General features: G+C 42.8%; 2 non-coding genes across 2 annotated transcripts; both read left to right on the top strand.

The window, feature by feature from the left end:
* The first annotated feature begins 314 nt into the window (after positions 1-314).
* trnap-ugg (transfer RNA proline (anticodon UGG)) lies at positions 315-386 on the top strand. The gene has a single exon. It is a non-coding gene; the product is annotated as a tRNA-Pro (tRNA).
* Positions 387-478: 92 nt separating this feature from the next.
* trnai-aau (transfer RNA isoleucine (anticodon AAU)) lies at positions 479-552 on the top strand. The gene has a single exon. It is a non-coding gene; the product is annotated as a tRNA-Ile (tRNA).
* The last annotated feature ends 9,448 nt before the right edge of the window (positions 553-10,000 follow it).

Here is a 10,000-nt window from a genome sequence, read left to right as displayed (position 1 = left end):
GTGCGCAGGAGCCCATCCAAGAAAAAAACTTTTACACAGCAGTCATCCTCAAAAGCACGTCTCGGGAGTTCCCCTTGAAGTAAAAGGCCAAGTGGCCACCTTGAGAATGCGGGCATCGATCCCGCTACCTCTCGCATGCTAAGCGAGCACTCTACCATTTGAGCTAATTCCCCTTGGCATCAGAGAGAAGGTGTCCATTGCCCTCAAAGACACCGGTGAGGACAGAGCCCTAGCATGTGTGCAGGTGCTGCATCGGACTTTTCGATCTTTAGCAGTGTTTGCAGCCAGGCAGCAGCTCTACCGTATAACGAGTTGGCTCGTTGGTCTAGGGGTATGATTCTCGCTTTGGGTGCGAGAGGTCCCGGGTTCAAATCCCGGACGAGCCCGTGCTTCTGCATTTAATCGCTTTGGTCTCATTAGGGTCACGGGCAAGCAGGAATATTTCTGGGAAACTGGTGATCGAAGCTTTTCAAAGTGAGGCCGGTTAGCTCAGTTGGTTAGAGCGTGGTGCTAATAACGCCAAGGTCGCGGGTTCGATCCCCGTACGGGCCACTCTTTTGCTCTCTGGGACCTTCAGCTTTTGCGCTTTTCACAAGTGATGGCCGGTCTCACAGAAATCCCTGCTGGCACGCCTGCTGCCAGACCTGGCCGAAATGGCGGTACCTGACAACCACAAGTCTGTAAAATCAATCCAATAGCATACCGAGTTCAATCTTTCAAAAACCAATTAAATTGCGAACTCCATTTTTGCCCGTCCAATGAAATGGCAAGGTCCATTTTTCATACTCCAATCACCGCGCGTAGTCCATCTTTGAGCATTCCATCCAATCTCCGCGTTGCGAACTCCATCTTTGCTTGTCCAATGAAATGGCGAGGTTCATTTTTCATACTCCAATCACCGCGCGTAGTCCATCTTTGAGCATTCCATCCAATCTCCGCGTTACGAACTCCATCTTTTCTTGTCCAATGAAATGGCGAGGTTCATTTTTCGTTACTCCATTCACCGCACGAGAGTCGATGAGCACATTCGATACGCTTTCGCTTGTTTATTCCGCTCAGGTATGCTGATCATATTTTCTTAATGAAATACTAGTGTAGCCTATGTCTTCCGTTTGTTTATTAGCTAAATTAAATTAAACGGGCATAAAATGTAACAGTTTACCCTCCTATTGTGTATGTTTCGGTCGAATTCGGTTCTTAGCCCAAGTGTAACATAACATTACGCATATTTTCCTAATGAAATATTATTGTAGCCTATATCTTCCGTTTGTTTTTTAGCTAAATTAAATTAAACGGGCATTACATGTAACAGTTTACCCTCCTATTGTGTATGTTTCGGTCGAATTCGGTTCTTAGCCCAAGTGTAACATAACATTAACTTACGCCTATTTGAGTTCAGGCACATACAAGCCCATTTATCAGATGGACAAAGTTAAAATAGCACAATATGTTTAATATGAGTATTTGTTTAAGTCAGAATAATCCATACATTATTCATTTTTGTTGTTGTTGTTGTTGTTGTTGTTGTTGTTGTTGTTGTTGTTGTTGTTGTTGTTGTTGTTTTACTCAAAAACCCAGATCAACAAAGCATACAGGCCATAAATAGAAGTTTCAAAACTTGTACTGTTGGTTACAAAAAATAAATCACAACATTAGGTGATTATATATGTATTATTATGTATTTATAATCTGCTATAATATGGCAGTCATTTTGAACCAGAAACACAAAACTAGCTCAAATGAAATGAACACAAAAGGAGTAAAGGAAGTAAAAGATTAGTTTCCCCCTAAAACAAAATATGTCATCATTTGTTTTCCATCAAGCTGTTCCAAACCTGTATGAGTTATTTTGAAGAATGAAGACCGTTAATAATCCTCATTGACTTCCATAGTATTTTTTTGTTTTGTTTTTCCTACTATGGCAGTCAATAGGGACCGTCAACTGTCTGGTTACCAATGTGCTTCAAAAGAAACTCATACAGGTTTGGAACAACTTGAGGGAGAGTAAATTATGACATAATTTTAATTTTAGGGGGAACTATCCCTTTAATGCTATATTTCTGGGCTACAATGGCAGTTGGTATTCTATTCTATTAAATTCTTGTTCTATATTGTTTAGGCAACAACATGGCTTCAACTAAGTCACACAAAGGCATGAGCGATGCTGACTGGCTTGCGCGTCTGGAGAGTTTTGCCCGAACTGGAGTTTGGCCATCCAGGGAGGGAAATAGACCTTCTCCCCGACAAAAAAGATGGCATGAGTTATATCAGAAGGTAAATTATGCAGCTAGATTCATGAGCAAACTAATAAACTTGTGTGATAATACATTGTGCTATTTTTTTTATATGTATGAATAAGTAATTATTTACAATGTAAATACAATGTAATATGGTTATAATTATGATGACATGGGTGTCTTGAAATAATGTGTACAACAGTGTCACAGCTATACTTTATATTTATGTTCATAGATAGAAAAGTGCCCTCTGCAAATGAGGGGGCAGACCACCCTTATGAAGGAAGCACAAAAGTGTATTTGTGGATTTCACAAGGTAACTCCAATTAGCCTAGTTCAAGTTGCATAAATAGATGTGTTCGCAATATCAATTTGTCTTTATGTCTAAAGTCATATTATGAATACTGTATAATATTATGTCCCTGGTATATCTTATAAGCATGTATCACAGGTTCATCCACCAGTCACAGTGGAGGCATCACAGAGCACCCCTGCCCAAAGTACACCCTCCAGTGATGTGGCCCGTCCTGCAAAGATGGCCAAACTGACATTGTCAATGGTAAGCAGACCTTACTGCAGACATTGAAATATCTCAAACTTTTCCTATAGTGTTACAGGTGTTGTTATCACTAACTATGACAAACCTTTTCAGTTTGAAAAGTCAAGGTTTGGAGGCTCACATGTGGCAGCAGCCAAACCTAATTTGAACATTCAGAGGAAAACATCTCAGGTTAATATGAAAGAATTAGTTAGACATCACTTTATCACTACATAATTTTGTTTAATAAAAAAACATTTTGCGATCCCCTTAATAGATTATTCATAATGTTTGACTCCACAGACCAGTTCAGCCGCAGCTTCATGCCCACCCTCTCATCCTTGTCCTCCTCCTCCTCCTCCTTCTCCTCCATCCCCCAAACCCCATCGGCCTGTCATTCAGTCCTCCTCATCCTTCTTCCTTCCTCCAGCCCAGAGATCACAACGGATCAAAGAAACAGCAACACCATCAACTAATTCTGAGTCTGCTGTTGTGAGGGGCCCAGTAAGATGTCATTCAAAATACAAACATGCCTTCATCATTTAATGCTCTCTTATGCCTGCTTCACACATACTCCGACTGCAGTTCATATGCAGTGCGTGCTGCAGTACGTATGCGATGCAGGAGCAGTGCCTGCTATTGTGCTTTCACATATGCCACGTTTGCAGTGCGCAACTTAACCGCAGTTGAGTACTACAAACACAGCATTTATTCATAATTTTTTATTTCAAATCCAAAAGTTGTTAATGACTATGGCTTGTCAGCATTGCAATTCTCTTTGTATACACTCTTTTATAGATGTCATGTTTAAACGCACAACATTTAAACGTTATATTAAATTAATTACTTTATATTTATATAGCCTAGAACTTTATATTTATATATTATATTGCTTACACAAGTGGCAAAACATAGGCTATAGCTTATATAATGACAAACATTTTAAATTAGAACTTACAATAGACAAAAAAAGTCGTCTCTCGTTATTTCTTTCATTTTTAAATCTTTTAAAAAAAATTTTTTTTACAAGAAATCCTGCAGGTCATAAAGAACTTTGTTTTTCCACCTCCAAGAAAGGACGAGTGCTCTCCATTATGTCTCTTTGTTTACCTAAATGCCAGGTAAGGGACATTTTCCTTGCTTTACCCGAGGCAAAAGGCCATGTGTTGACTTTGAAACAGAGTAGACTTTAAGTCCACCGCATCAATGCATGTTTATTTTAGTGCGAACAATGCACTGACCTTTAATTCAGCGCGTGCAGCAAAAAAATAGTGAACGCTCTAACCGGTTAACATGGGTACGGAAACAAATACGCACTGCAAACAGAGTATGTGTGAAACAGGCATTATTTAAGGCAGGTTAGGGCTACCCTAACCCTAGGCCTAGCCTAACCCTTATTTAAACCAGTGTTTTTGATAATATCAGCAGGTCTCATCTCAGCCAGAAGACCCTGCAGATCTCCCACTACTGTGGCCACAGACAATGCCACAGCAGGACCAGAAGTGGGTGTCGGAAGCACTTTTAAGGGTTAACGCAAAAGGAAAGCAGGAGCTGCGTGAAAACCTTCAGTTGTGGTATGACCCCCCACCACCAGCCCTGTTGTACCACCAAGCCCCAACACCTGATAGATTTTTTTCACAGCGACTCTTGCTCTGGATGCCGTATAGGCTATGGAAGGTACGACTCCAGTGTACTAACCCTGCCTGTGCCAGTTATCAGCTGTGTGGTGGTGGTCTGCACAGGAGGGTACGACAGGTGTTAGATATTGACAGATACTACAACCTGGTGACAGAGACCCTGATCTGTACCAGGTGTAGAACCAGCTACCTGTCCTGGAGTCATGCTGTGCTGCAGCAATTGGACCTGGCCCATCGATCTGAATTTAGAATCATTCTCACACGCAAGTAATTACTTTGCAGTCATATGTGCTCATATGCTACCTTTGATAAATATATACTACTATAATTAGATACTTGATAATAAGATACTTGAATGATTACTTTTTTCCAAGGTATGCCTGTGACATTCGAGTTATTCGTTTGTTGCGTGAGAGGGGCATGGGAAATGGCCCAGTGAGGATCATCGGCCAGCTGAAGGAGAACCACACTGAGGAGTGGTTACAACGTGTGTCTCGGTACACATCGATGTGTGTGGCCTTTTTGGATAATCCTGGCCTGCTTCCACTGCACTTTCAGGAGCCGCCACCACTTGTTCCAGTACCTAGCTACAAATGGCTTCTCACTGTTTACAGTCAGGACATCCTCAACAGGCTCGATCACATCAAGGCCAGCATTACATCCACATATGGATCGATTTTAAAAATGGACTCAACTAAGAAGGTCAGAGGAGCTGCTTTAATGACTGTACCGTTATCTATAATGTATTGTTAGACCAAAAGAGCTTTATTTGTAAATTTTACTCATTCAATGTATGTTGTATTATTTACTATGTTTATTGTTTCTTTCAGATCACGAAGAAGTTGAGTGGGCCTGCGAAAGGCACAGCACAGTGGCTTACCTCAGTTGGCAATGAGGTAGGTCAGGTGCTGATGAGTGTCCTGACTGCGAATGAAGGAGCTGGGTTAGACCTCATGGCTGCAGGACTCGTGGAGAGATACCAGAGAGCTGGTGTTGATCCTCCCACTATCTTATATGTGGACTGTGACTGTTGCAAGGAAGTGGGAGAGACTAAACTGAAGAGGAGGTTCAGTGGCTGGCCCAATATCATCATCCGCCTAGACATTTGGCATTTTATGCGGCGTCTGGCAGTAGGGTGCACAACTGATGCCCACCAGTTGTATCCTACTTTTATGTCTAGGTTGTCGTCATGTATTTTTGAGTGGGATGCAGGGGATCTCACTCTGCTGAGAAGGGCAAAGAAGGAGCAACTCACCCAACAGGGCTGGCCTGCAATGACGGAGGCAGAGATTGACCGTCATATAAGCAAAGATGAGCTGGCCCAACACTGCAGGAGAAGAACACGAGGAGAGGAAACAACTATGCGCCTCCTTGATATGCTCATCAGAGAGCTCATGGGTGGCAAGGGGAATGACGCCCTTGGTGTTCCTCTCCTTGACAGTGTAAGGATGCAGCACATCTGGCAAGTCCAGAGGCGGCACATTACCTGTATTCAGGACCCTCCAGATGTGCCCCTCTACACGGAAACTGGAACCATAAACAAGGGCGGGATTGTTCTAAAAACATATAGGTGTGCCAGAGGCTCCACTTCCCTGGAATCATTTCACTGCCACCTAAACAGATTTATTCCAGGTTTGTCATGACAGAATAGACCATATCTTGCCACTAATTCCTGTTTATTTATATACTTGCAGTAAACCAATTGCATTTTCTCTTTTGTAGTTTCTTAAAACAATGTTTGGCTTTCTATTTCTTATACTAGGGAATAGCGCAAACAGCCTGAACTTCCAGATTTACCTCCTGGAAGGTTTGTTACGCTGGAATCAGGACCGGGCTGCAGCTGCTGTTGCAGGTGGAGGTGGAGGTTCAACCCTGCGTACTTACACAGGGGAGCTGGTTTACTCTGTCAACGAGAACTACAATAAGTTGTATGGCAGGAAATTGGTCACTAGCTTCACTCCACCTGCAGTTTACACAGGTAAACATATTTTGATCAATGCAGTTCACTAGGTAGCATGTTTTTGTTAAAACTGCAAGTGATTTTGGTCAATAATGTCATTTTGACAGATCAGAGAAAAATTATACTATCAGAATTTTTGCATACTGGACTCTTTGTTGTAGGTTTCAGGGAAAATAAATTACATACTAGAATATAGAGTAATTCTGTCTTTTTACAATGTCCTCTGAGTTACATATTTTTTGTTTATGCAGAAGCTGAATATTTATTTAAAAATATTTACTACATTTCAGAATAAACCTTTCTGATTCATTTCCTTTAAAATGTTTTCTGTTACAAATATTTCCTCAGGGGAGCTCATTGGAGTGCAGTACTTGTTGAGGCAGAATAGTCAGCCCCTGGAGGACATGTGCCCTACCTCTGATAGGACCTCTCAGTTGCTGGAGGAGATAAATGTGGAGGAGCAAGTGGAAGAGGATGAGGGTTTCATTGATTTGTTGGGAGAGGAAGCCACAGTGGCAAATCTTGTGGCATCAGATGACTTGTTCCTTTCAAGTCCACCAGTTCTACCCACTGCACCTCTGCCCTGTGTCCAAGCTCCACCCGCTGCACCTCTGCCCTGTGTCCAAGCTCCACTCGCTGCCCCTCTGCCCTGTGTCCAAGCTCCACCCGCTGCACCTCTGCCCTATGTACAAGCTCCACCCACTGCACCTCTGCCCTTGGTCCAAGCTTCACCTGCTGCACTTCTGCCCTATGTTCAAGCTCCACCCACTGCACCTCTGCCCTTGGTACAAGCTCCACCCGCTGCACCTCTGCCCTTGGTCCAAGCTTCACCTGCTGCACTTCTGCCCTATGTCCAAGCTCCACCCACTGCACCTCTGCCCTTGGTACAAGCTCCACCCGCTGCACCTCTGCCCTTGGTCCAAGCCTCACCTGCTGCACTTCTGCCCTATGTCCAAGCTCCACCCACTGCACCTCTGCCCTGTGTCCAAGCTCCACCCGCTGCACCTCTGCCCTGTGTCCAAGCCTCACCTGCTGCACTTCTGCCCTATGTCCAAGCTCCACCCGCTGCACCTCTGCCCTGTGTCCAAGCTCCACCCGCTGCACCTCTGCCCTGTGTCCAAGCTCCACCCGCTGCACCTCTGCCCTGTGTCCAGACTCCACCCGCTGCACCTCTGCCCTGTGTCCAAGCTCCACCTGCTGCCCCTCTGCCCTGTGTCCAAGCTCCTCCCGCTGCCCCTCTGCCCTTGGTCCAAGCTTCACCTGCTGCACTTCTGCCCTTGGTCCAAGCTTCACCCGCTGCACCTCTGCCCTGTGTCCAGACTCCATCAGCTGCACCTCTGCCCTCAGCAATGGTAAAATTTCCTTTTCTAGACAAATTGTTACTCATTTAGTCATTCACCCTCAAGCAGCAAATTCACAAACTCACAAATTTCACAAAGCATGTAATTACCTAACCAACAGTTATATTTTTTTAGGCTGTTGACGAGCACTGTATTCCTGGAATGGACCGGGTGGATGAGTTGGCGGAGTATCTGGTAGAGCTGCGCACACAGACGGGCCTCACACTTACTAACCAACAAGCTGCGATCATTGTGGGTTTGTGGCAGAACCTGGACCAATTTGATAAAGACAAGGTCATGTATGCTGCTCGTTATCAAGACAGGCTGCTTACAGGACGTTTTAGGTCCCCTAAAAAGAAAGCTGTCTTCACTCCTGGCGTCGAAAGCACAAAGAGGTGTGTTTTGGGTTCTAGCGGTTCTCCAGCACAGTGGCCTAAGTGCTGTCGCCTTGTTGAATTAATCTTCATAAGGCTATGTAACATCCACCGAAGCCCCAAAAAACAGCGGACAGAATCTCTGTCCAGATGGGATCTCATTCTTCGAGATTATAGAAAAATTCGGCAGCTAATCTTGAGCAATGGAACTGTAATGAGCGAAACAACCCTTCAGCTAGTGGAGGTTAACCAAAGGACCCTTACAACGTGGCACAATGAACGTTTAAAGGGTCAGGAGGTCTCAGTGCTGTTGCAAGGGTTGAAGCTTCCAGAGGCACGTCCAGTGGCATTGGATGCTCTGCCTCCAGCACGAGTGCAGCCTGTTGTGCCTCCACAATATAGCCACCAGCTGCATCACTACCAGATGCCACCAGACACAGCTGGACAGGCAAAGACGAAGTTCAGGAAAATCCAGCCCTCATCAACCTGCACATCTGCCACACCAACTGCCACGTTCCACCAGCCAAGGACAATTTTTCCAAAGCCAACAGCAACACACCCATTGTTTCCTGACACACCCACTGCCCCTGTTGGGTCTCAGATGCTACTGTTGCCCTGCCCAGCCCCATGTTCAGCCATTAACCCTGGAGCAATTTCCTCTGACCCACCTGCAAAAGACACAGCCACCCCAACCAAGCGGTCATACAATCGCTCTGTAAAATCAAATACGTGCAGAAAGTGTGGCCAATTTCGCACACAAGAAACTGGCCATAGCCAGTACAAAGGCAAAATATTTTGCCCAAATAAAGAAACAGTCACTAAGCAGCAGTGGTTACAGAATATGAGAAAATAACACACTTGTTTCTGTGATACATTCTGTTCTTTATCTTCCAGCCATATTTAATGCTAAAGTATTATACTGTGCACTTGTTTTTAAATTGTATGATTATTATTATTATTATTATTAAAGTTTTATGTGTAGAAGAAACAATATTAAGTATGTGTATATGTGAGTATGTATAACGATATGTATACATACACTATAATATATAAATATATAATAACTATTTAACATATTATATACTATTATAAAAAACTATTATATATTTTTATTTATATATGCAAGTACAGTACATATACCTATATATTTTTTATATACCTATATATTTAATTAACAATAGCCTATTTTTTTGTTGTTTATAAAATTATTTTGCTATTATATATTTTTATTTATATATGCAAGTACAGTACATATAAACGTCTTTTTATATACCTATATATTTAATTAACAATAGCCTATTATTTTGTCGTTCCATGCTGTGAATTCAGTACTTTTCCAGATTTTTGTAAATATGTATATAGTAAATAAATCTAGTTCTCCAAGAAGACTGGTGGTTTGTGTTTATTTGTTTTATTGCATGTAATGACAATCAGTGTCAAGTAACAGGGGGTTAGATGCAGTAATAAGGTGGTTATTTTGTTCCTACTGACATGGGAAATGATTAATGTAGCATTAATAAATGAATTTGGACAAATTACCATCTTAGTATTATGGATAAAATGTTATAATGAATTACAACGGAGAAATCTAACTTAGAAACAAACCTATTGATAAAATCAATATACGCATTACATTCAAAATCAAACTTGGAAACGAAAATTGATAGAATCAAATACACGCATTAAATCGTGACGGAGGCTGGATTCGAACCTATGACTTCCTGAATTTCTTCCCTTTTTTCTTCCCCTTTCTCCCCCTTCTTCCCCTTCTTATACGGACTATTCTTCCCCAGCTTTAGCTCAGTTGGGAGAGCGTTAGACTGAAGATCTAAAGGTCCCTGGTTCGATCCCGGGTTTCGGCAGAGGAACAGTGACTGTGTGCTTTTGGTCGAGGGGCTGCAGTGTCCAAACGCC

Source organism: Pseudorasbora parva, chromosome 20 (genome assembly GCF_024679245.1).
Source record: "Pseudorasbora parva isolate DD20220531a chromosome 20, ASM2467924v1, whole genome shotgun sequence".
NCBI lineage: Eukaryota > Metazoa > Chordata > Actinopteri > Cypriniformes > Gobionidae > Pseudorasbora > Pseudorasbora parva.
Note: the sequence above shows the minus strand (reverse complement) of the source record. Positions and strands in the feature narration are given on the sequence as shown.